A 24,285-nucleotide genomic window follows, 5' to 3' on the forward strand; every position below is an offset into this window, starting at 1 on the left:
ACCTCCCGGGCTGCCTCCAAAGGCCGCTTTGCAAGCACTCTCGCCGTCTGTTCCCGCCAGCCGCGCACAATGCTCCAGAGCCCGGGAGAAAAGCGCTTAGGGGTGGTGCTCTCTCCCGGCCCTTGCCCCTGAGCCTGGGGGCCAGGCAGGGGGTCCACACTCCCAGGCCAAGGCAGAACCACATGCACACGTCTGTTCCTGCCCCCTGCACCGGCAGAGAGCTCGGGGGAGCCAGAGTCTGTCAGGCAGCTGCTGGGCTGGCCGCCTGTGTGGGAAGGGGCAGAGCCGACCTAGGGGCACACTGGGCCTCTTGCTCTCCCTGCTGCCCTGAGGCTGCTGGGCCAAAGAGGTCTTGGGCATCCAGCCCCTTGCTGGTCGCTTCCCTTTGACGAGGCCCTCTGAGATCCAGCACCTTGCAGTGTGGAGACAGCCCCTGCCAGCAACCTCCTCTCCAAGGAGGCCTCAAGCGAGGCCTAGGCCCAGGGGAAAGGCACCAGCGGGGATGAGCCTGGGGAGGCGCCCGGGCATGTCGGGACCCAGTCCCCGCAGCCTGCCCCTTGCTGGGGCAGTACCCCCGAAGGCCAGGAAGGTCTGGGCAAGGCTGGCCAGGGGCAGGGGCCCTGCTGGGTCCTGCCCCTGGCCTGTGGGGCCTCTGAGCACAACCGGCCCTCTCCCGCTGGAAGACCTCCCCGGCTGCCTCCAAAGGCCGCTTTGCAAGCACTCTCGCCGTCTGTTCCCGCCAGCCGCGCACAATGCTCCCGAGCCCGGGAGAAAAGCGCTTCGGGGTGGTGCTCTCTCCCGGCCCTTGCCCCTGAGCCTGGGGGCCAGGCAGGGGGTCCACACTCCCAGGCCAAGGCAGAACCACATACACACGTCTGTTCCTGCCCCCTGCACCGGCAGAAAGCTCGGGGGAGCCAGAGTCTGTCAGGCAGCTGCTGGGCTGGCCGCCTGTGTGGGAAGGGGCAGAGCCGACCTAGGGGCACACTGGGCCTCTTGCTCTCCCTGCTGCCCTGAGGCTGCTGGGCCAAAGAAGTCTTGGGCATCCAGCCCCTTGCTGGTCCCTTCCCTCTGACGAGGCCCTCTGAGCTCCAGCACCTTGCAGTGTGGAGACAGCCCCTGGCAGCAACCTCCTCTCCAAGGAGGCCTCAACCGAAGCCTAGGCCCAGGGGAAAGGCACCAGCGGGGATGAGCCTTGGGAGGCGCCCGGGCATGACTGGACCCAGTCCCCGCAGCCTGCCCCTTGCTGGTGCAGCACCCCCTGAGGCCAGGAAGGTCTGGGCAAGGCTGGCCAGGGACAGGGGCCCTGCTGGGTCCTGCCCCTGGCCTGTGGGGCCTCTGAGCACAACCGGCCCTCTCCCGCTGGAAGACCTCCCCGGCTGCCTCCAAAGGCCGCTTTGCAAGCACTCTCGCCGGCTGTTCCCGCCAGCCGCGCACAATGCTCCCGAGCCCGGGAGAAAAGCGCTTCGGGGTGGTGCTCTCTCCCGGCCCTTGCCCCTGAGCCTGGGGGCCAGGCAGGGGGTCCACACTCCCAGGCCAAGGCAGAACCACATGCACACGTCTGTTCCTGCCCCCTGCACCGGCAGAGAGCTCGGGGGAGCCAGAGTCTGTCAGGCAGCTGCGGGGCTGGCCGCCTGTGTGGGAAGGGGCAGAGCCGACCTGGGGCACACTGGGCCTCTTGCTCTCCCTGCTGCCCTGAGGCTGCTGGGCCAAAGAGGTCTTGGGCATCCAGCCCCTTGCTGGTCCCTTCCCTCTGACGAGGCCCTCTGGGCTCCAGCCCCTTACAGTGTGGAGACAGCCCCTGCCAGCAACCTCCTCTCCAAGGAGGCCTCAAGCGAGGCCTAGGCCCAGGGGAAAGGCACCAGCGGGGATGAGCCTGGGGAGGCGCCCGGGCATGTCTGGACCCAGTCCCCGCAGCCTGCCCCTTGCTGGGGCAGTACCCCCGGAGGCCAGGAAGGTCTGGGCAAGGCTGGCCAGGGGCAGGGGCCCTGCTGGGTCCTGCCCCTGGCCTGTGGGGCCTCTGAGCACAACCGGCCCTCTCCCGCTGGAAGACCACCCCGGCTGCCTCCAAAGGCCGCTTTGCAAGCACTCTCGCCGGCTGTTCCCGCCAGCCGCGCACAACGCTCCCAAGCCCGGGAGAAAAGCGCTTCGGGGTGGTGCTCTCTCCCGGCCCTTGCCCCTGAGCCTGGGGGCCAGGCAGGGGGTCCACTCTCCCAGGCCAAGGCAGAACCACATGCACACGTCTGTTCCTGCCCCCTGCACCGGCAGAGAGCTCGGGGGAGCTAGAGTCTGTCAGGCAGCTGCTGGGCTGGCCGCCTGTGTGGGAAGGGGCAGAGCCGACCTAGGGGCACACTGGGCCTCTTGCTCTCCCTGCTGCCCTGAGGCTGCTGGGCCAAAGAAGTCTTGGGCATCCAGCCCCTTGCTGGTCCCTTCCCTCTGACGAGGCCCTCTGAGCTCCAGCACCTTGCAGTGTGGAGACAGCCCCTGCCAGCAACCTCCTCTCCAAGGAGGCCTCAAGCGAGGCCTAGGCCCAGGGGAAAGGCACCAGCGGGGATGAGCCTGGGGAGGCGCCCGGGCATGTCTGGACCCAGTCCCCGCAGCCTGCCCCTTGCTGGGGCAGTACCCCCGGAGGCCAGGAAGGTCTGGGCAAGGCGGGCCAGGGGCAGGGGCCCTGCTGGGTCCTGCCCCTGGCCTGTGGGGCCTCTGAGCACAACCGTCCCTCTCCCGCTGGAAGACCTCCCCGGCTGCCTCCAAAGGCCGCTTTGCAAGCACTCTCGCCGGCTGTTCCCGCCAGCCGCGCACAACGCTCCCAAGCCCGGGAGAAAAGCGCTTCGGGGTGGTGCTCTCTCCCGGCCCTTGCCCCTGAGCCTGGGGGCCAGGCAGGGGGTCCACACTCCCAGGCCAAGGCAGAACCACATGCACACGTCTGTTCCTGCCCCCTGCAGCGGCAGAGAGCTCGGGGGAGCCAGAGTCTGTCAGGCAGCTGCTGGGCTGGCCGCCTGTGTGGGAAGGGGCAGAGCCGACCTAGGGGCACACTGGGCCTCTTGCTCTCCCTGCTGCCCTGAGGCTGCTGGGCCAAAGAGGTCTTGGGCATCCAGCCCCTTGCTGGTCCCTTCCCTCTGACGAGGCCCTCTGAGCTCCAGCACCTTGCAGTGTGGAGACAGCCCCTGGCAGCAACCTCCTCTCCAAGGAGGCCTCAAGCGAGGCCTAGGCCCAGGGGAAAGGCACCAGCGGGGATGAGCCTGGGGAGGCGCCCGGGCATGTCTGGACCCAGTCCCCGCAGCCTGCCGCTTGCTGGGGCAGTACCCCCGGAGGCCAGGAAGGACTGGGCAAGGCTGGCCAGGGGCAGGGGCCCTGCTGGGTCCTGCCCCTGGCCTGTGGGGCCTCTGAGCACAACCGGCCCTCTGCCGCTGGAAGACCTCCCCGGCTGCCTCCACAGGCCGCTTTGCAAGCACTCTCGCCGGCTGTTCCCGCCAGCCGCGCACAACGCTCCCAAGCCCGGGAGAAAAGCGCTTCGGGGTGGTGCTCTCTCCCGGCCCTTGCCCCTGAGCCTGGGGGCCAGGCAGGGGGTCCACACTCCCAGGCCAAGGCAGAACCACATGCACACGTCTGTTCCTGCCCCCTGCACCGGCAGAGAGCTCGGGGGAGCCAGAGTCTGTCAGGCAGCTGCTGGGCTGGCCGCCTGTGTGGGAAGGGGCAGAGCCGACCTAGGGGCACACTGGGCCTCTTGCTCTCCCTGCTGCCCTGAGGCTGCTGGGCCAAAGAGGTCTTGGGCATCCAGCCCCTTGCTGGTCCCTTCCCTCTGACGAGGCCCTCTGAGCTCCAGCCCCTTGCAGTGTGGAGACAGCCCCTGCCAGCAACCTCCTCTCCAAGGAGGCCTAAAGCGAGGCCTAGGCCCAGGGGAAAGGCACCAGCGGGGAGGGGCCGGGGGAGGCGCCCGGGCATGTCTGGACCCAGTCCCCGCAGCCTGCCCCTTGCTGGGGCAGTACCCCCGGAGGCCAGGAAGGTCTGGGCAAGGCGGGCCAGGGGCAGGGGCCCTGCTGGGTCCTGCCCCTGGCCTGTGGGGCCTCTGAGCACAACCGGCCCTCTCCCGCTGGAAGACCTCCCCGGCTGCCTCCAAAGGCCGCTTTGCAAGCACTCTCGCCGGCTGTTCCCGCCAGCCGCGCACAACGCTCCCAAGCCCGGGAGAAAAGCGCTTCGGGGTGGTGCTCTCTCCCGGCCCTTGCCCCTGAGCCTGGGGGCCAGGCAGGGGGTCCACACTCCCAGGCCAAGGCAGAACCACATGCACACGTCTGTTCCTGCCCCCTGCACCGGCAGAGAGCTCGGGGGAGCCAGAGTCTGTCAGGCAGCTGCTGGGCTGGCCGCCTGTGTGGGAAGGGGCAGAGCCGACCTAGGGGCACACTGGGCCTCTTGCTCTCCCTGCTGCCCTGAGGCTGCTGGGCCAAAGAGGTCTTGGGCATCCAGCCCCTTGCTGGTCCCTTCCCTCTGACGAGGCCCTCTGAGCTCCAGCCCCTTGCAGTGTGGAGACAGCCCCTGCCAGCAACCTCCTCTCCAAGGAGGCCTCAAGCGAGGCCTAGGCCCAGGGGAAAGGCACCAGCGGGGATGAGCCTGGGGAGGCGCCCGGGCATGTCTGGACCCAGTCCCCGCAGCCTGCCCCTTGCTGGGGCAGTACCCCCGGAGGCCAGGAAGGTCTGCGCAAGGCGGGCCAGGGGCAGGGGCCCTGCTGGGTCCTGCCCCTGGCCTGTGGGGCCTCTGAGCACAACCGGCCCTCTCCCGCTGGAAGACCTCCCCGGCGGCCTCCAAAGGCCGCTTTGCAAGCACTCTCCCCGGCTGTTCCCGCCAGCCGCGCACAACGCTCCCAAGCCCGGGAGAAAAGTGCTTCGGGGTGGTGCTCTCTCCCGGCCCTTGCCCCTGAGCCTGGGGGCCAGGCAGGGGGTCCACACTCCCAGGCCAAGGCAGAACCACATGCATACGTCTGTTCCTGCCCCCTGCACCGGCAGAGAGCTCGGGGGAGCCAGAGTCTGTCAGGCAGCTGCTGGGCTGGCCGCCTGTGTGGGAAGGGGCAGAGCCGACCTAGGGGCACACTGGGCCTCTTGCTCTCCCTGCTGCCCTGAGGCTGCTGGGCCAAAGAGGTCTTGGGCATCCAGCCCCTTGCTGGTCCCTTCCCTCTGACGAGGCCCTCTGAGCTCCAGCCCCTTGCAGTGTGGAGACAGCCCCTGCCAGCATCCTCCTCTCCAAGGAGGCCTCAAGCGAGGCCTAGGCCCGGAGGAAAGGCACCAGCGGGGATGAGCCTGGGGAGGCGCCCGGGCATGTCTGGACCCAGTCCCCGCAGCCTGCCCCTTGCTGGGGCAGTACCCCCGGAGGCCAGGAAGGTCTGGGCAAGGCTGGCCAGGGGCAGGGGCCCTGCTGGGTCCTGCCCCTGGCCTGTGGGGCCTCTGAGCACATCCGGCCCTCTCCCGCTGGAAGACCTCCCCGGCTGCCTCCAAAGGCCGCTTTGCAAGCACTCTCGCCGGCTGTTCCCGCCAGCCGCGCACAACGCTCCCAAGCCCGGGAGAAAAGCGCTTCGGGGTGGTGCTCTCTCCCGGCCCTTGCCCCTGAGCCTGGGGGCCAGGCAGGGGGTCCACACTCCCAGGCCAAGGCAGAACCACATGCACACGTCTGTTCCTGCCCCCTGCACCGGCAGAGAGCTCGGGGGAGCCAGAGTCTGTCAGGCAGCTGCTGGGCTGGCCGCCTGTGTGGGAAGGGGCAGAGCCGACCTAGGGGCACACTGGGCCTCTTGCTCTCCCTGCTGCCCTGAGGCTGCTGGGCCAAAGAGGTCTTGGGCATCCAGCCCCTTGCTGGTCCCTTCCCTCTGACGAGGCCCTCTGAGCTCCAGCCCCTTGCAGTGTGGAGACAGCCCCTGCCAGCAACCTCCTCTCCAAGGAGGCCTCAAGCGAGGCCTAGGCCCAGGGGAAAGGCACCAGCGGGGATGAGCCTGGGGAGGCGCCCGGGCATGTCTGGACCCAGTCCCCGCAGCCTGCCCCTTGCTGGGGCAGTACCCCCGGAGGCCAGGAAGGTCTGGGCAAGGCTGGCCAGGGGCAGGGGCCCTGCTGGGTCCTGCCCCTGGCCTGTGGGGCCTCTGAGCACAACCGGCCCTCTCCCGCTGGAAGACCTCCCCGGCTGCCTCCAAAGGCCGCTTTGCAAGCACTCTCGCCGGCTGTTCTCGCCAGCCGCGCACAATGCTCCCGAGCCCGGGAGAAAAGCGCTTCGGGGTGGTGCTCTCTCCCGGCCCTTGCCCCGGACCCTGGGGGCCAGGCAGGGGGTCCACACTCCCAGGCCAAGGCAGAACCACATGCACACGTCTGTTCCTGCCCCCTGCACCGGCAGAGAGCTCGGGGGAGCCAGAGTCTGTCAGGCAGCTGCTGGGCTGGCCGCCTGTGTGGGAAGGGGCAGAGCCGACTTAGGGGCACACTGGGCCTCTTGCTCTCCCTGCTGCCCTGAGGCTGCTGGGCCAAAGAGGTCTTGGGCATCCAGCCCCTTGCTGGTCCCTTCCCTCTGACGAGGCCCTCTGAGCTCCAGCACCTTGCAGTGTGGAGACAGCCCCTGGCAGCAACCTCCTCTCCAAGGAGGCCTCAAGCGAGGCCTAGGCCCAGGGGAAAGGCACCAGCGGGGATGAGCCTGGGGAGGCGCCCGGGCATGTCTGGACCCAGTCCCCGCAGCCTGCCCCTTGCTGGGGCAGTACCCCCGGAGGCCAGGAAGGTCTGGGCAAGGCTGGCCAGGGGCAGGGGCCCTGCTGGGTCCTGCCCCTGGCCTGTGGGGCCTCTGAGCACAACCGGCCCTCTCCCGCTGGAAGACCTCCCCGGCTGCCTCCAAAGGCCGCTTTGCAAGCACTCTCGCCGGCTGTTCTCGCCAGCCGCGCACAATGCTCCCGAGCCCGGGAGAAAAGCGCTTCGGGGTGGTGCTCTCTCCCGGCCCTTGCCCCGGACCCTGGGGGCCAGGCAGGGGGTCCACACTCCCAGGCCAAGGCAGAACCACATGCACACGTCTGTTCCTGCCCCCTGCACCGGCAGAGAGCTCGGGGGAGCCAGAGTCTGTCAGGCAGCTGCTGGGCTGGCCGCCTGTGTGGGAAGGGGCAGAGCCGACCTAGGGGCACACTGGGCCTCTTGCTCTCCCTGCTGCCCTGAGGCTGCTGGGCCAAAGAGGTCTTGGGCATCCAGCCCCTTGCTGGTCCCTTCCCTCTGACGAGGCCCTCTGAGCTCCAGCACCTTGCAGTGTGGAGACAGCCCCTGCCAGCAACCTCCTCTCCAAGGAGGCCTCAAGCGAGGCCTAGGCCCAGGGGAAAGGCACCAGCGGGGATGAGCCTGGGGAGGCGCCCGGGCATGTCTGGACCCAGTCCCCGCAGCCTGCCCCTTGCTGGGGCAGTACCCCCGGAGGCCAGGAAGGTCTGGGCAAGGCTGGCCAGGGGCAGGGGCCCTGCTGGGTCCTGCCCCTGGCCTGTGGGGCCTCTGAGCACAACCGGCCCTCTGCCGCTGGAAGACCTCCCCGGCTGCCTCCAAAGGCCGCTTTGCAAGCACTCTCGCCGGCTGTTCCCGCCAGCCGCGCACAACGCTCCCAAGCCCGGGAGAAAAGCGCTTCGGGGTGGTGCTCTCTCCCGGCCCTTGCCCCTGAGCCTGGGGGCCAGGCAGGGGGTCCACACTCCCAGGCCAAGGCAGAACCACATGCACACGTCTGTTCCTGCCCCCTGCACCGGCAGAGAGCTCGGGGGAGCCAGAGTCTGTCAGGCAGCTGCTGGGCTGGCCGCCTGTGTGGGAAGGGGCAGAGCCGACCTAGGGGCACACTGGGCCTCTTGCTCTCCCTGCTGCCCTGAGGCTGCTGGGCCAAAGAGGTCTTGGGCATCCAGCCCCTTGCTGGTCCCTTCCCTCTGACGAGGCCCTCTGGGCTCCAGCCCCTTGCAGTGTGGAGACAGCCCCTGCCAGCAACCTCCTCTCCAAGGAGGCCTCAAGCGAGGCCTAGGCCCAGGGGAAAGGCACCAGCGGGGATGAGCCTGGGGAGGCGCCCGGGCATGTCTGGACCCAGTCCCCGCAGCCTGCCCCTTGCTGGGGCAGTACCCCCGGAGGCCAGGAAGGTCTGGGCAAGGCGGGCCAGGGGCAGGGGCCCTGCTGGGTCCTGCCCCTGGCCTGTGGGGCCTCTGAGCACAACCGGCCCTCTCCCGCTGGAAGACTTCCCCGGCTGCCTCCACAGGCCGCTTTGCAAGCACTCTCGCCGGCTGTTCCCGCCAGCCGCGCACAACGCTCCCGAGCCCGGGAGAAAAGCGCTTCGGGGTGGTGCTCTCTCCCGGCCCTTGCCCCTGAGCCTGGGGGCCAGGCAGGGGGTCCACACTCCCAGGCCAAGGCAGAACCACATGCACACGTCTGTTCCTGCCCCCTGCACCGGCAGAGAGCTCGGGGGAGCCAGAGTCTGTCAGGCAGCTGCTGGGCTGGCCGCCTGTGTGGGAAGGGTCAGAGCCGACCTAGGGGCACACTGGGCCTCTTGCTCTCCCTGCTGCCCTGAGGCTGCTGGGCCAAAGAGGTCTTGGGCATCCAGCCCCTTGCTGGTCCCTTCCCTCTGACGAGGCCCTCTGAGCTCCAGCCCCTTGCAGTGTGGAGACAGCCCCTGCCAGCAACCTCCTCTCCAAGGAGGCCTCAAGCGAGGCCTAGGCCCAGGGGAAAGGCACCAGCGGGGATGAGCCTGGGGAGGCGCCCGGGCATGTCTGGACCCAGTCCCCGCAGCCTGCCCCTTGCTGGGGCAGTACCCCCGGAGGCCAGGAAGGTCTGGGCAAGGCGGGCCAGGGGCAGGGGCCCTGCTGGGTCCTGCCCCTGGCCTGTGGGGCCTCTGAGCACAACCGGCCCTCTCCCGCTGGAAGACCTCCCCGGCTGCCTCCAAAGGCCGCTTTGCAAGCACTCTCGCCGGCTGTTCCCGCCAGCCGCGCACAACGCTCCCAAGCCCGGGAGAAAAGCGCTTCGGGGTGGTGCTCTCTCCCGGCCCTTGCCCCTGAGCCTGGGGGCCAGGCAGGGGGTCCACACTCCCAGGCCAAGGCAGAACCACATGCACACGTCTGTTCCTGCCCCCTGCACCGGCAGAGAGCTCGGGGGAGCCAGAGTCTGTCAGGCAGCTGCTGGGCTGGCCGCCTGTGTGGGAAGGGGCAGAGCCGACCTAGGGGCACACTGGGCCTCTTGCTCTCCCTGCTGCCCTGAGGCTGCTGGGCCAAAGAGGTCTTGGGCATCCAGCCCCTTGCTGGTCCCTTCCCTCTGACGAGGCCCTCTGAGCTCCAGCCCCTTGCAGTGTGGAGACAGCCCCTGCCAGCAACCTCCTCTCCAAGGAGGCCTCAAGCGAGGCCTAGGCCCAGGGGAAAGGCACCAGCGGGGATGAGCCTGGGGAGGCGCCCGGGCATGTCTGGACCCAGTCCCCGCAGCCTGCCCCTTGCTGGGGCAGTACCCCCGGAGGCCAGGAAGGTCTGGGCAAGGCTGGCCAGGGGCAGGGGCCCTGCTGGGTCCTGCCCCTGGCCTGTGGGGCCTCTGAGCACAACCGGCCCTCTCCCGCTGGAAGACCTCCCCGGCTGCCTCCAGAGGCCGCTTTGCAAGCACTCTCGCCGGCTGTTCCCGCCAGCCGCGCACAACGCTCCCAAGCCCGGGAGAAAAGCGCTTCGGGGTGGTGCTCTCTCCCGGCCCTTGCCCCTGAGCCTGGGGGCCAGGCAGGGGGTCCACACTCCCAGGCCAAGGCAGAACCACATGCACACGTCTGTTCCTGCCCCCTGCACCGGCAGAGAGCTCGGGGGAGCCAGAGTCTGTCAGGCAGCTGCTGGGCTGGCCGCCTGTGTGGGAAGGGGCAGAGCCGACCTAGGGGCACACTGGGCCTCTTGCTCTCCCTGCTGCCCTGAGGCTGCTGGGCCAAAGAGGTCTTGGGCATCCAGCCCCTTGCTGGTCCCTTCCCTCTGACGAGGCCCTCTGAGCTCCAGCCCCTTGCAGTGTGGAGACAGCCCCTGCCAGCAACCTCCTCTCCAAGGAGGCCTCAAGCGAGGCCTAGGCCCAGGGGAAAGGCACCAGCGGGGATGAGCCTGGGGAGGCGCCCGGGCATGTCTGGACCCAGTCCCCGCAGCCTGCCCCTTGCTGGGGCAGTACCCCCGGAGGCCAGGAAGGTCTGGGCAAGGCTGGCCAGGGGCAGGGGCCCTGCTGGGTCCTGCCCCTGGCCTGTGGGACCTCTGAGCACAACCGGCCCTCTCCCGCTGGAAGACCTCCCCGGCTGCCTCCAAAGGCCGCTTTGCAAGCACTCTCGCCGGCTGTTCCCGCCAGCCGCGCCCAACGCTCCCAAGTCCGGGAGAAAAGCGCTTCGGGGTGGTGCTCTCTCCCGGCCCTTGCCCCTGAGCCTGGGGGCCAGGCAGGGGGTCCACACTCCCAGGCCAAGGCAGAACCACATGCACACGTCTGTTCCTGCCCCCTGCACCGGCAGAGAGCTCGGGGGAGCCAGAGTCTGTCAGGCAGCTGCTGGGCTGGCCGCCTGTGTGGGAAGGGGCAGAGCCGACCTAGGGGCACACTGGGCCTCTTGCTCTCCCTGCTGCCCTGAGGCTGCTGGGCCAAAGAGGTCTTGGGCATCCAGCCCCTTGCTGGTCCCTTCCCTCTGACGAGGCCCTCTGAGCTCCAGCCCCTTGCAGTGTGGAGACAGCCCCTGCCAGAAACCTCCTCTCCAAGGAGGCCTCAAGCAAGGCCTAGGCCCAGGGGAAAGGCACCAGCGGGGATGAGCCTGGGGAGGCGCCCGGGCATGTCTGGACCCAGTCCCCGCAGCCTGCCCCTTGCTGGGCAGTACCCCCGGAGGCCAGGAAGGTCTGGGCAAGGCTGGCCAGGGGCAGGGGCCCTGCTGGGTCCTGCCCCTGGCCTGTGGGGCCTCTGAGCACAACCGGCCCTCTCCCGCTGGAAGACCTCCCCGGCTGCCTCCAAAGGCCGCTTTGCAAGCACTCTCGCCGACTGTTCCCGCCAGCCGCGCCCAACGCTCCCAAGCCCGGGAGAAAAGCGCTTCGGGGTGGTGCTCTCTCCCGGCCCTTGCCCCTGAGCCTGGGGGCCAGTCAGGGGGTCCACACTCCCAGGCCAAGGCAGAACCACATGCACACGTCTGTTCCTGCCCCCTGCACCGGCAGAGAGCTCGGGGGAGCCAGAGTCTGTCAGGCAGCTGCTGGGCTGGCCGCCTGTGTGGGAAGGGGCAGAGCCGACCTAGGGGCACACTGGGCCTCTTGCTCTCCCTGCTGCCCTGAGGCTGCTGGGCCAAAGAGGTCTTGGGCATCCAGCCCCTTGCTGGTCCCTTCCCTCTGACGAGGCCCTCTGAGCTCCAGCCCCTTGCAGTGTGGAGACAGCCCCGGCCAGCAACCTCCTCTCCAAGGAGGCCTCAAGCGAGGCCTAGGCCCAGGGGAAAGGCACCAGCGGGGATGAGCCTGGGGAGGCGCCCGGGCATGTCTGGACCCAGTCCCCGCAGCCTGCCCCTTGCTGGGGCAGTACCCCCGGAGGCCAGGAAGGTCTGGGCAAGGCTGGCCAGGGGCAGGGGCCCTGCTGGGTCCTGCCCCTGGCCTGTGGGGCCTCTGAGCACAACCGGCCCTCTCCCGCTGGAAGACCTCCCCGGCTGCCTCCAAAGGCCGCTTTGCAAGCACTCTCGCCGGCTGTTCCCGCCAGCCGCGCACAACGCTCCCAAGCCCGGGAGAAAAGCGCTTCGGGGTGGTGCTCTCTCCCGGCCCTTGCCCCTGAGCCTGGGGGCCAGGCAGGGGGTCCACACTCCCAGGCCAAGGCAGAACCACATGCACACGTCTGTTCCTGCCCCCTGCACAGGCAGAGAGCTCGGGGGAGCCAGAGTCTGTCAGGCAGCTGCTGGGCTGGCCGCCTGTGTGGGAAGGGGCAGAGCCGACCTAGGGGCACACTGGGCCTCTTGCTCTCCCTGCTGCCCTGAGGCTGCTGGGCCAAAGAGGTCTTGTGCATCCAGCCCCTTGCTGGTCCCTTCCCTCTGACGAGGCCCTCTGGGCTCCAGCCCCTTGCAGTGTGGAGACAGCCCCTGCTAGCAACCTCCTCTCCAAGGAGGCCTCAAGCGAGGCCTAGGCCCAGGGGAAAGGCACCAGCGGGGATGAGCCTGGGGAGGCGCCCGGGCATGTCTGGACCCAGTCCCCCCAGCCTGCCCCTTGCTGGGGCAGTACCCCCGGAGGCCAGGAAGGTCTGGGCAAGGCTGGCCAGGGGCAGGGGCCCTGCTGGGTCCTGCCCCTGGCCTGTGGGGCCTCTGAGCACAACCGGCCCTCTCCCGCTGGAAGACCTCCCCGGCTGCCTCCAAAGGCCGCTTTGCAAGCACTCTCGCCGGCTGTTTCCGCCAGCCGCGCACAACGCTCCCAAGCCCGGGAGAAAAGCGCTTCGGGGTGGTGCTCTCTCCCGGCCCTTGCCCCTGAGCCTGGGGGCCAGGCAGGGGGTCCACACTCCCAGGCCAAGGCAGAACCACATGCATACGTCTGTTCCTGCCCCCTGCACCGGCAGAGAGCTCGGGGGAGCCAGAGTCTGTCAGGCAGCTGCTGGGCTGGCCGCCTGTGTGGGAAGGGGCAGAGCCGACCTAGGGGCACACTGGGCCTCTTGCTCTCCCTGCTGCCCTGAGGCTGCTGGGCCAAAGAGGTCTTGGGCATCCAGCCCCTTGCTGGTCCCTTCCCTCTGACGAGGCCCTCTGGGCTCCAGCCCCTTGCAGTGTGGAGACAGCCCCTGCCAGCAACCTCCTCTCCAAGGAGGCCTCAAGCGAGGCCTAGGCCCAGGGGAAAGGCACCAGCGGGGATGAGCCTGGGGAGGCGCCCGGGCATGTCTGGACCCAGTCCCCGCAGCCTGCCCCTTGCTGGGGCAGTACCCCCGGAGGCCAGGAAGGTCTGGGCAAGGCGGGCCAGGGGCAGGGGCCCTGCTGGGTCCTGCCCCTGGCCTGTGGGGCCTCTGAGCACAACCGGCCCTCTCCCGCTGGAAGACCTCCCCGGCTGCCTCCACAGGCCGCTTTGCAAGCACTCTCGCCGGCTGTTCCCGCCAGCCGCGCACAACGCTCCCGAGCCCGGGAGAAAAGCGCTTCGGGGTGGTGCTCTCTCCCGGCCCTTGCCCCTGAGCCTGGGGGCCAGGCAGGGGGTCCACACTCCCAGGCCAAGGCAGAACCACATGCACACGTCTGTTCCTGCCCCCTGCACCGGCAGAGAGCTCGGGGGAGCCAGAGTCTGTCAGGCAGCTGCTGGGCTGGCCGCCTGTGTGGGAAGGGGCAGAGCCGACCTAGGGGCACACTGGGCCTCTTGCTCTCCCTGCTGCCCTGAGGCTGCTGGGCCAAAGAGGTCTTGGGCATCCAGCCCCTTGCTGGTCCCTTCCCTCTGACGAGGCCCTCTGAGCTCCAGCCCCTTGCAGTGTGGAGACAGCCCCTGCCAGAAACCTCCTCTCCAAGGAGGCCTCAAGCGAGGCCTAGGCCCAGGGGAAAGGCACCAGCGGGGATGAGCCTGGGGAGGCGCCCGGGCATGTCTGGACCCAGTCCCCGCAGCCTGCCCCTTGCTGGGCAGTACCCCCGGAGGCCAGGAAGGTCTGGGCAAGGCTGGCCAGGGGCAGGGGCCCTGCTGGGTCCTGCCCCTGGCCTGTGGGGCCTCTGAGCACAACCGGCCCTCTCCCGCTGGAAGACCTCCCCGGCTGCCTCCAAAGGCCGCTTTGCAAGCACTCTCGCCGACTGTTCCCGCCAGCCGCGCCCAACGCTCCCAAGCCCGGGAGAAAAGCGCTTCGGGGTGGTGCTCTCTCCCGGCCCTTGCCCCTGAGCCTGGGGGCCAGTCAGGGGGTCCACACTCCCAGGCCAAGGCAGAACCACATGCACACGTCTGTTCCTGCCCCCTGCACCGGCAGAGAGCTCGGGGGAGCCAGAGTCTGTCAGGCAGCTGCTGGGCTGGCCGCCTGTGTGGGAAGGGGCAGAGCCGACCTAGGGGCACACTGGGCCTCTTGCTCTCCCTGCTGCCCTGAGGCTGCTGGGCCAAAGAGGTCTTGGGCATCCAGCCCCTTGCTGGTCCCTTCCCTCTGACGAGGCCCTCTGAGCTCCAGCCCCTTGCAGTGTGGAGACAGCCCCGGCCAGCAACCTCCTCTCCAAGGAGGCCTCAAGCGAGGCCTAGGCCCAGGGGAAAGGCACCAGCGGGGATGAGCCTGGGGAGGCGCCCGGGCATGTCTGGACCCAGTCCCCGCAGCCTGCCCCTTGCTGGGGCAGTACCCCCGGAGGCCAGGAAGGTCTGGGCAAGGCTGGCCAGGGGCAGGGGCCCTGCTGGGTCCTGCCCCTGGCCTGTGGGGCCTCTGAGCACAACCGGCCCTCTCCCGCTGGAAGACCTCCCCGGCTGCCTCCAAAGGCCGCTTTGCAAGCACTCTCGCCGGCTGTTCCCGCCAGCCGCGCACAACGCTCCCAAGCCCGGGAGAAAAGCGCTTCGGGGTGGTGCTCTCTCCCGGCCCTTGCCCCTGAGCCTGGGGGCCAGGCAGGGGTTCCACACTCCCAGGCCAAGGCAGAACCACATGCACACGTCTGTTCCTGCCCCCTGCACAGGCAGAGAGCTCGGGGGAGCCAGAGTCTGTCAGGCAGCTGCTGGGCTGGCCGCCTGTGTGGGAAGGGGCAGAGCCGACCTAGGGGCACACTGGGCCTCTTGCTCTCCCTGCTGCCCTGAGGCTGCTGGGCCAAAGAGGTCTTGGGCATCCAGCCCCTTGCTGGTCCCTTCCCTCTGACGAGGCCCTCTGGGCTCCAGCCCCTTGCAGTGTGGAGACAGCCCCTGCTAGCAACCTCCTCTCCAAGGAGGCCTCAAGCGAGGCCTAGGCCCAGGGGAAAGGCACCAGCGGGGATGAGCCTGGGGAGGCGCCCGGGCATGTCTGGACCCAGTCCCCCCAGCCTGCCCCTTGCTGGGGCAGTACCCCCGGAGGCCAGGAAGGTCTGGGCAAGGCTGGCCAGGGGCAGGGGCCCTGCTGGGTCCTGCCCCTGGCCTGTGGGGCCTCTGAGCACAACCGGCCCTCTCCCGCTGGAAGACCTCCCCGGCTGCCTCCACAGGCCGCTTTGCAAGCACTCTCGCCGGCTGTTTCCGCCAGCCGCGCACAACGCTCCCAAGCCCGGGAGAAAAGCGCTTCGGGGTGGTGCTCTCTCCCGGCCCTTGCCCCTGAGCCTGGGGGCCAGGCAGGGGGTCCACACTCCCAGGCCAAGGCAGAACCACATGCACACGTCTGTTCCTGCCCCCTGCACCGGCAGAGAGCTCGGGGGAGCCAGAGTCTGTCAGGCAGCTGCTGGGCTGGCCGCCTGTGTGGGAAGGGGCAGAGCCGACCTAGGGGCACACTGGGCCTCTTGCTCTCCCTGCTGCCCTGAGGCTGCTGGGCCAAAGAGGTCTTGGGCATCCAGCCCCTTGCTGGTCCCTTCCCTCTGACGAGGCCCTCTGGGCTCCAGCCCCTTGCAGTGTGGAGACAGCCCCTGCCAGCAACCTCCTCTCCAAGGAGGCCTCAAGCGAGGCCTAGGCCCAGGGGAAAGGCACCAGCGGGGATGAGCCTGGGGAGGCGCCCGGGCATGTCTGGACCCAGTCCCCGCAGCCTGCCCCTTGCTGGGGCAGTACCCCCGGAGGCCAGGAAGGTCTGGGCAAGGCGGGCCAGGGGCAGGGGCCCTGCTGGGTCCTGCCCCTGGCCTGTGGGGCCTCTGAGCACAACCGGCCCTCTCCCGCTGGAAGACCTCCCCGGCTGCCTCCACAGGCCGCTTTGCAAGCACTCTCGCCGGCTGTTCCCGCCAGCTGCGCACAACGCTCCCGAGCCCGGGAGAAAAGCGCTTCGGGGTGGTGCTCTCTCCCGGCCCTTGCCCCTGAGCCTGGGGGCCAGGCAGGGGGTCCACACTCCCAGGCCAAGGCAGAACCACATGCACACGTCTGTTCCTGCCCCCTGCACCGGCAGAGAGCTCGGGGGAGCCAGAGTCTGTCAGGCAGCTGCTGGGCTGGCCGCCTGTGTGGGAAGGGTCAGAGCCGACCTAGGGGCACACTGGGCCTCTTGCTCTCCCTGCTGCCCTGAGGCTGCTGGGCCAAAGAGGTCTTGGGCATCCAGCCCCTTGCTGGTCCCTTCCCTCTGACGAGGCCCTCTGAGCTCCAGCCCCTTGCAGTGTGGAGACAGCCCCTGCCAGCAACCTCCTCTCCAAGGAGGCCTCAAGCGAGGCCTAGGCCCAGGGGAAAGGCACCAGCGGGGATGAGCCTGGGGAGGCGCCCGGGCATGTCTGGACCCAGTCCCCGCAGCCTGCCCCTTGCTGGGGCAGTACCCCCGGAGGCCAGGAAGGTCTGGGCAAGGCGGGCCAGGGGCAGGGGCCCTGCTGGGTCCTGCCCCTGGCCTGTGGGGCCTCTGAGCACAACCGGCCCTCTCCCGCTGGAAGACCTCCCCGGCTGCCTCCACAGGCCGCTTTGCAAGCACTCTCGCCGGCTGTTCCCGCCAGCCGCGCACAACGCTCCCGAGCCCGGGAGAAAAGCGCTTCGGGGTGGTGCTCTCTCCCGGCCCTTGCCCCTGAGCCTGGGGGCCAGGCAGGGGGTCCACACTCCCAGGCCAAGGCAGAACCACATGCACACGTCTGTTCCTGCCCCCTGCACCGGCAGAGAGCTCGGGGGAGCCAGAGTCTGTCAGGCAGCTGCTGGGCTGGCCGCCTGTGTGGGAAGGGGCAGAGCCGACCTAGGGGCACACTGGGCCTCTTGCTCTCCCTGCTGCCCTGAGGCTGCTGGGCCAAAGAGGTCTTGGGCATCCAGCCCCTTGCTGGTCCCTTCCCTCTGACGAGGCCCTCTGAGCTCCAGCCCCTTGCAGTGTGGAGACAGCCCCTGCCAGCAACCTCCTCTCCAAGGAGGCCTCAAGCGAGGCCTAGGCCCAGGGGAAAGGCACCAGCGGGGATGAGCCTGGGGAGGCGCCCGGGCATGTCTGGACCCAGTCCCCGCAGCCTGCCCCTTGCTGGGGCAGTACCCCCGGAGGCCAGGAAGGTCTGGGCAAGGCGGGCCAGGGGCAGGGGCCCTGCTGGGTCCTGCCCCTGGCCTGTGGGGCCTCTGAGCACAACCGGCCCTCTCCCGCTGGAAGACCTCCCCGGCTGCCTCCACAGGCCGCTTTGCAAGCACTCTCGCCGGCTGTTCCCGCCAGCCGCGCACAACGCTCCCAAGCCCGGGAGAAAAGCGCTTCGGGGTGGTGCTCTCTCCCGGCCCTTGCCCCTGAGCCTGGGGGCCAGGCAGGGGGTCCACACTCCCAGGCCAAGGCAGAACCACATGCACACGTCTGTTCCTGCCCCCTGCACCGGCAGAGAGCTCGGGGGAGCCAGAGTCTGTCAGGCAGCTGCTGGGCTGGCCGCCTGTGTGGGAAGGGGCAGAGCCGACCTAGGGGCACACTGGGCCTCTTGCTCTCCCTGCTGCCCTGAGGCTGCTGGGCCAAAGAGGTCTTGGGCATCCAGCCCCTTGCTGGTCCCTTCCCTCTGACGAGGCCCTCTGAGCTCCAGCCCCTTGCCGTGTGGAGACAACCCCTGCCAGCAACCTCCTCTCCAAGGAGGCCTCAAGCGAGGCCTAGGCCCAGGGGAAAGGCACCAGCGCGGATGAGCCTGGGGAGGCGCCCGGGCATGTCTGGACCCAGTCCCCGCAGCCTGCCCCTTGCTGGGGCAGTACCCCCGGAGGCCAGGAAGGTCTGGGCAAGGCTGGCCAGGGGCAGGGGCCCTGCTGGGTCCTGCCCCTGGCCTGTGGGGCCTCTGAGCACAACCGGCCCTCTCCCGCTGGAAGACCTCCCCGGCTGCCTCCACAGGCCGCTTTGCAAGCACTCTCGCCGGCTGTTCCCGCCAGCCGCGCACAACGCTCCCAAGCCCGGGAGAAAAGCGCTTCGGGGTGGTGCTCTCTCCCGGCCCTTGCCCCTGAGCCTGGGGGCCAGGCAGGGGGTCCACACTCCCAGGCCAAGGCAGAACCACATGCACACGTCTGTTCCTGCCCCCTGCACCGGCAGAGAGCTCGGGGGAGCCAGAGTCTGTCAGGCAGCTGCTGGGCTGGCCGCCTGTGTGGGAAGGGGCAGAGCCGACCTAGGGGCACACTGGGCCTCTTGCTCTCCCTGCTGCCCTGAGGCTGCTGGGCCAAAGAGGTCTTGGGCATCCAGCCCCTTGCTGGTCCCTTCCCTCTGACGAGGCCCTCTGAGCTCCAGCCCCTTGCAGTGTGGAGACAGCCCCTGCCAGCAACCTCCTCTCCAAGGAGGCCTCAAGCGAGGCCTAGGCCCAGGGGAAAGGCACCAGCGGGGATGAGCCTGGGGAGGCGCCCGGGCATGTCTGGACCCAGTCCCCGCAGCCTGCCCCTTGCTGGGGCAGTACCCCCGGAGGCCAGGAAGGTCTGGGCAAGGCTGGCCAGGGGCAGGGGCCCTGCTGGGTCCTGCCCCTGGCCTGTGGGACCTCTGAGCACAACCGGCCCTCTCCCGCTGGAAGACCTCCCCGGCTGCCTCCAAAGGCCGCTTTGCAAGCACTCTCGCCGGCTGTTCCCGCCAGCCGCGCCCAACGCTCCCAAGTCCGGGAGAAAAGCGCTTCGGGGTGGTGCTCTCTCCCGGCCCTTGCCCCTGAGCCTGGGGGCCAGGCAGGGGGTCCACACTCCCAGGCCAAGGCAGAACCACATGCACACGTCTGTTCCTGCCCCCTGCACCGGCAGAGAGCTCGGGGGAGCCAGAGTCTGTCAGGCAGCTGCTGGGCTGGCCGCCTGTGTGGGAAGGGGCAGAGCCGACCTAGGGGCACACTGGGCCTCTTGCTCTCCCTGCTGCCCTGAGGCTGCTGGGCCAAAGAGGTCTTGGGCATCCAGCCCCTTGCTGGTCCCTTCCCTCTGACGAGGCCCTCTGAGCTCCAGCACCTTGCAGTGTGGAGACAGCCCCTGCCAGCAACCTCCTCTCCAAGGAGGCCTCAAGCGAGGCCTAGGCCCAGGGGAAAGGCACCAGCGGGGATGAGCCTGGGGAGGCGCCCGGGCATGTCTGGACCCAGTCCCCGCAGCCTGCCCCTTGCTGGGGCAGTACCCCCGGAGGCCAGGAAGGTCTGGGCAAGGCTGGCCAGGGGCAGGGGCCCTGCTGGGTCCTGCCCCTGGCCTGTGGGGCCTCTGAGCACAACCGGCCCTCTGCCGCTGGAAGACCTCCCCGGCTGCCTCCAAAGGCCGCTTTGCAAGCACTCTCGCCGGCTGTTCCCGCCAGCCGCGCACAACGCTCCCAAGCCCGGGAGAAAAGCGCTTCGGGGTGGTGCTCTCTCCCGGCCCTTGCCCCTGAGCCTGGGGGCCAGGCAGGGGGTCCACACTCCCAGGCCAAGGCAGAACCACATGCACACGTCTGTTCCTGCCCCCTGCACCGGCAGAGAGCTCGGGGGAGCCAGAGTCTGTCAGGCAGCTGCTGGGCTGGCCGCCTGTGTGGGAAGGGGCAGAGCCGACCTAGGGGCACACTGGGCCTCTTGCTCTCCCTGCTGCCCTGAGGCTGCTGGGCCAAAGAGGTCTTGGGCATCCAGCCCCTTGCTGGTCCCTTCCCTCTGACGAGGCCCTCTGGGCTCCAGCCCCTTGCAGTGTGGAGACAGCCCCTGCCAGCAACCTCCTCTCCAAGGAGGCCTCAAGCGAGGCCTAGGCCCAGGGGAAAGGCACCAGCGGGGATGAGCCTGGGGAGGCGCCCGGGCATGTCTGGACCCAGTCCCCGCAGCCTGCCCCTTGCTGGGGCAGTACCCCCGGAGGCCAGGAAGGTCTGGGCAAGGCGGGCCAGGGGCAGGGGCCCTGCTGGGTCCTGCCCCTGGCCTGTGGGGCCTCTGAGCACAACCGGCCCTCTCCCGCTGGAAGACCTCCCCGGCTGCCTCCACAGGCCGCTTTGCAAGCACTCTCGCCGGCTGTTCCCGCCAGCCGCGCACAACGCTCCCGAGCCCGGGAGAAAAGCGCTTCGGGGTGGTGCTCTCTCCCGGCCCTTGCCCCTGAGCCTGGGGGCCAGGCAGGGGGTCCACACTCCCAGGCCAAGGCAGAACCACATGCACACGTCTGTTCCTGCCCCCTGCACCGGCAGAGAGCTCGGGGGAGCCAGAGTCTGTCAGGCAGCTGCTGGGCTGGCCGCCTGTGTGGGAAGGGTCAGAGCCGACCTAGGGGCACACTGGGCCTCTTGCTCTCCCTGCTGCCCTGAGGCTGCTGGGCCAAAGAGGTCTTGGGCATCCAGCCCCTTGCTGGTCCCTTCCCTCTGACGAGGCCCTCTGAGCTCCAGCCCCTTGCAGTGTGGAGACAGCCCCTGCCAGCAACCTCCTCTCCAAGGAGGCCTCAAGCGAGGCCTAGGCCCAGGGGAAAGGCACCAGCGGGGATGAGCCTGGGGAGGCGCCCGGGCATGTCTGGACCCAGTCCCCGCAGCCTGCCCCTTGCTGGGGCAGTACCCCCGGAGGCCAGGAAGGTCTGGGCAAGGCGGGCCAGGGGCAGGGGCCCTGCTGGGTCCTGCCCCTGGCCTGTGGGGCCTCTGAGCACAACCGGCCCTCTCCCGCTGGAAGACCTCCCCGGCTGCCTCCACAGGCCGCTTTGCAAGCACTCTCGCCGGCTGTTCCCGCCAGCCGCGCACAACGCTCCCAAGCCCGGGAGAAAAGCGCTTCGGGGTGGTGCTCTCTCCCGGCCCTTGCCCCTGAGCCTGGGGGCCAGGCAGGGGGTCCACACTCCCAGGCCAAGGCAGAACCACATGCACACGTCTGTTCCTGCCCCCTGCACCGGCAGAGAGCTCGGGGGAGCCAGAGTCTGTCAGGCAGCTGCTGGGCTTGCCGCCTGTGTGGGAAGGGGCAGAGCCGACCTAGGGGCACACTGGGCCTCTTGCTCTCCCTGCTGCCCTGAGGCTGCTGGGCCAAAGAGGTCTTGGGCATCCAGCCCCTTGCTGGTCCCTTCCCTCTGACGAGGCCCTCTGAGCTCCAGCCCCTTGCAGTGTGGAGACAACCCCGCCAGCAACCTCCTCTCCAAGGAGGCCTCAAGCGAGGCCTAGGCCCAGGGGAAAGGCACCAGCGGGGATGAGCCTGGGGAGGCGCCCGGGCATGTCTGGACCCAGTCCCCGCAGCCTGCCCCTTGCTGGGGCAGTACCCCCGGAGGCCAGGAAGGTCTGGGCAAGGCTGGCCAGGGGCAGGGGCCCTGCTGGGTCCTGCCCCTGGCCTGTGGGACCTCTGAGCACAACCGGCCCTCTCCCGCTGGAAGACCTCCCCGGCTGCCTCCAAAGGCCGCTTTGCAAGCACTCTCGCTGGCTGTTCCCGCCAGCCGCGCCCAACGCTCCCAAGTCCGGGAGAAAAGCGCTTCGGGGTGGTGCTCTCTCCCGGCCCTTGCCCCTGAGCCTGGGGGCCAGGCAGGGGGTCCACACTCCCAGGCCAAGGCAGAACCACATGCACACGTCTGTTCCTGCCCCCTGCACCGGCAGAGAGCTCGGGGGAGCCAGAGTCTGTCAGGCAGCTGCTGGGCTGGCCGCCTGTGTGGGAAGGGGCAGAGCCGACCTAGGGGCACACTGGGCCTCTTGCTCTCCCTGCTGCCCTGAGGCTGCTGGGCCAAAGAGGTCTTGGGCATCCAGCCCCTTGCTGGTCCCTTCCCTCTGACGAGGCCCTCTGAGCTCCAGCCCCTTGCAGTGTGGAGACAGCCCCTGCCAGAAACCTCCTCTCCAAGGAGGCCTCAAGCGAGGCCTAGGCCCAGGGGAAAGGCACCAGCGGGGATGAGCCTGGGGAGGCGCCCGGGCATGTCTGGACCCAGTCCCCGCAGCCTGCCCCTTGCTGGGCAGTACCCCCGGAGGCCAGGAAGGTCTGGGCAAGGCTGGCCAGGGGCAGGGGCCCTGCTGGGTCCTGCCCCTGGCCTGTGGGGCCTCTGAGCACAACCGGCCCTCTCCCGCTGGAAGACCTCCCCGGCTGCCTCCAAAGGCCGCTTTGCAAGCACTCTCGCCGACTGTTCCCGCCAGCCGCGCCCAACGCTCCCAAGCCCGGGAGAAAAGCGCTTCGGGGTGGTGCTCTCTCCCGGCCCTTGCCCCTGAGCCTGGGGGCCAGTCAGGGGGTCCACACTCCCAGGCCAAGGCAGAACCACATGCACACGTCTGTTCCTGCCCCCTGCACCGGCAGAGAGCTCGGGGGAGCCAGAGTCTGTCAGGCAGCTGCTGGGCTGGCCGCCTGTGTGGGAAGGGGCAGAGCCGACCTAGGGGCACACTGGGCCTCTTGCTCTCCCTGCTGCCCTGAGGCTGCTGGGCCAAAGAGGTCTTGGGCATCCAGCCCCTTGCTGGTCCCTTCCCTCTGACGAGGCCCTCTGAGCTCCAGCCCCTTGCAGTGTGGAGACAGCCCCGGCCAGCAACCTCCTCTCCAAGGAGGCCTCAAGCGAGGCCTAGGCCCAGGGGAAAGGCACCAGCGGGGATGAGCCTGGGGAGGCGCCCGGGCATGTCTGGACCCAGTCCCCGCAGCCTGCCCCTTGCTGGGGCAGTACCCCCGGAGGCCAGGAAGGTCTGGGCAAGGCTGGCCAGGGGCAGGGGCCCTGCTGGGTCCTGCCCCTGGCCTGTGGGGCCTCTGAGCACAACCGGCCCTCTCCCGCTGGAAGACCTCCCCGGCTGCCTCCAAAGGCCGCTTTGCAAGCACTCTCGCCGGCTGTTCCCGCCAGCCGCGCACAACGCTCCCAAGCCCGGGAGAAAAGCGCTTCGGGGTGGTGCTCTCTCCCGGCCCTTGCCCCTGAGCCTGGGGGCCAGGCAGGGGTTCCACACTCCCAGGCCAAGGCAGAACCACATGCACACGTCTGTTCCTGCCCCCTGCACAGGCAGAGAGCTCGGGGGAGCCAGAGTCTGTCAGGCAGCTGCTGGGCTGGCCGCCTGTGTGGGAAGGGGCAGAGCCGACCTAGGGGCACACTGGGCCTCTTGCTCTCCCTGCTGCCCTGAGGCTGCTGGGCCAAAGAGGTCTTGGGCATCCATCCCCTTGCTGGTCCCTTCCCTCTGACGAGGCCCTCTGGGCTCCAGCCCCTTGCAGTGTGGAGACAGCCCCTGCTAGCAACCTCCTCTCCAAGGAGGCCTCAAGCGAGGCCTAGGCCCAGGGGAAAGGCACCAGCGGGGATGAGCCTGGGGAGGCGCCCGGGCATGTCTGGACCCAGTCCCCCCAGCCTGCCCCTTGCTGGGGCAGTACCCCCGGAGGCCAGGAAGGTCTGGGCAAGGCTGGCCAGGGGCAGGGGCCCTGCTGGGTCCTGCCCCTGGCCTGTGGGGCCTCTGAGCACAACCGGCCCTCTCCCGCTGGAAGACCTCCCCGGCTGCCTCCACAGGCCGCTTTGCAAGCACTCTCGCCGGCTGTTTCCGCCAGCCGCGCACAACGCTCCCAAGCCCGGGAGAAAAGCGCTTCGGGGTGGTGCTCTCTCCCGGCCCTTGCCCCTGAGCCTGGGGGCCAGGCAGGGGGTCCACACTCCCAGGCCAAGGCAGAACCACATGCAGACGTCTGTTCCTGCCCCCTGCACCGGCAGAGAGCTCGGGGGAGCCAGAGTCTGTCAGGCAGCTGCTGGGCTGGCCGCCTGTGTGGGAAGGGGCAGAGCCGACCTAGGGGCACACTGGGCCTCTTGCTCTCCCTGCTGCCCTGAGGCTGCTGGGCCAAAGAGGTCTTGGGCATCCAGCCCCTTGCTGGTCCCTTCCCTCTGACGAGGCCCTCTGGGCTCCAGCCCCTTGCAGTGTGGAGACAGCCCCTGCCAGCAACCTCCTCTCCAAGGAGGCCTCAAGCGAGGCCTAGGCCCAGGGGAAAGGCACCAGCGGGGATGAGCCTGGGGAGGCGCCCGGGCATGTCTGGACCCAGTCCCCGCAGCCTGCCCCTTGCTGGGGCAGTACCCCCGGAGGCCAGGAAGGTCTGGGCAAGGCGGGCCAGGGGCAGGGGCCCTGCTGGGTCCTGCCCCTGGCCTGTGGGGCCTCTGAGCACAACCGGCCCTCTCCCGCTGGAAGACCTCCCCGGCTGCCTCCACAGGCCGCTTTGCAAGCACTCTCGCCGGCTGTTCCCGCCAGCCGCGCACAACGCTCCCGAGCCCGGGAGAAAAGCGCTTCGGGGTGGTGCTCTCTCCCGGCCCTTGCCCCTGAGCCTGGGGGCCAGGCAGGGGGTCCACACTCCCAGGCCAAGGCAGAACCACATGCACACGTCTGTTCCTGCCCCCTGCACCGGCAGAGAGCTCGGGGGAGCCAGAGTCTGTCAGGCAGCTGCTGGGCTGGCCGCCTGTGTGGGAAGGGTCAGAGCCGACCTAGGGGCACACTGGGCCTCTTGCTCTCCCTGCTGCTCTGAGGCTGCTGGGCCAAAGAGGTCTTGGGCATCCAGCCCCTTGCTGGTCCCTTCCCT

This window comes from Cervus elaphus, unplaced genomic scaffold (genome assembly GCF_910594005.1).
Source record: "Cervus elaphus unplaced genomic scaffold, mCerEla1.1, whole genome shotgun sequence".
Lineage (NCBI taxonomy): Eukaryota > Metazoa > Chordata > Mammalia > Artiodactyla > Cervidae > Cervus > Cervus elaphus.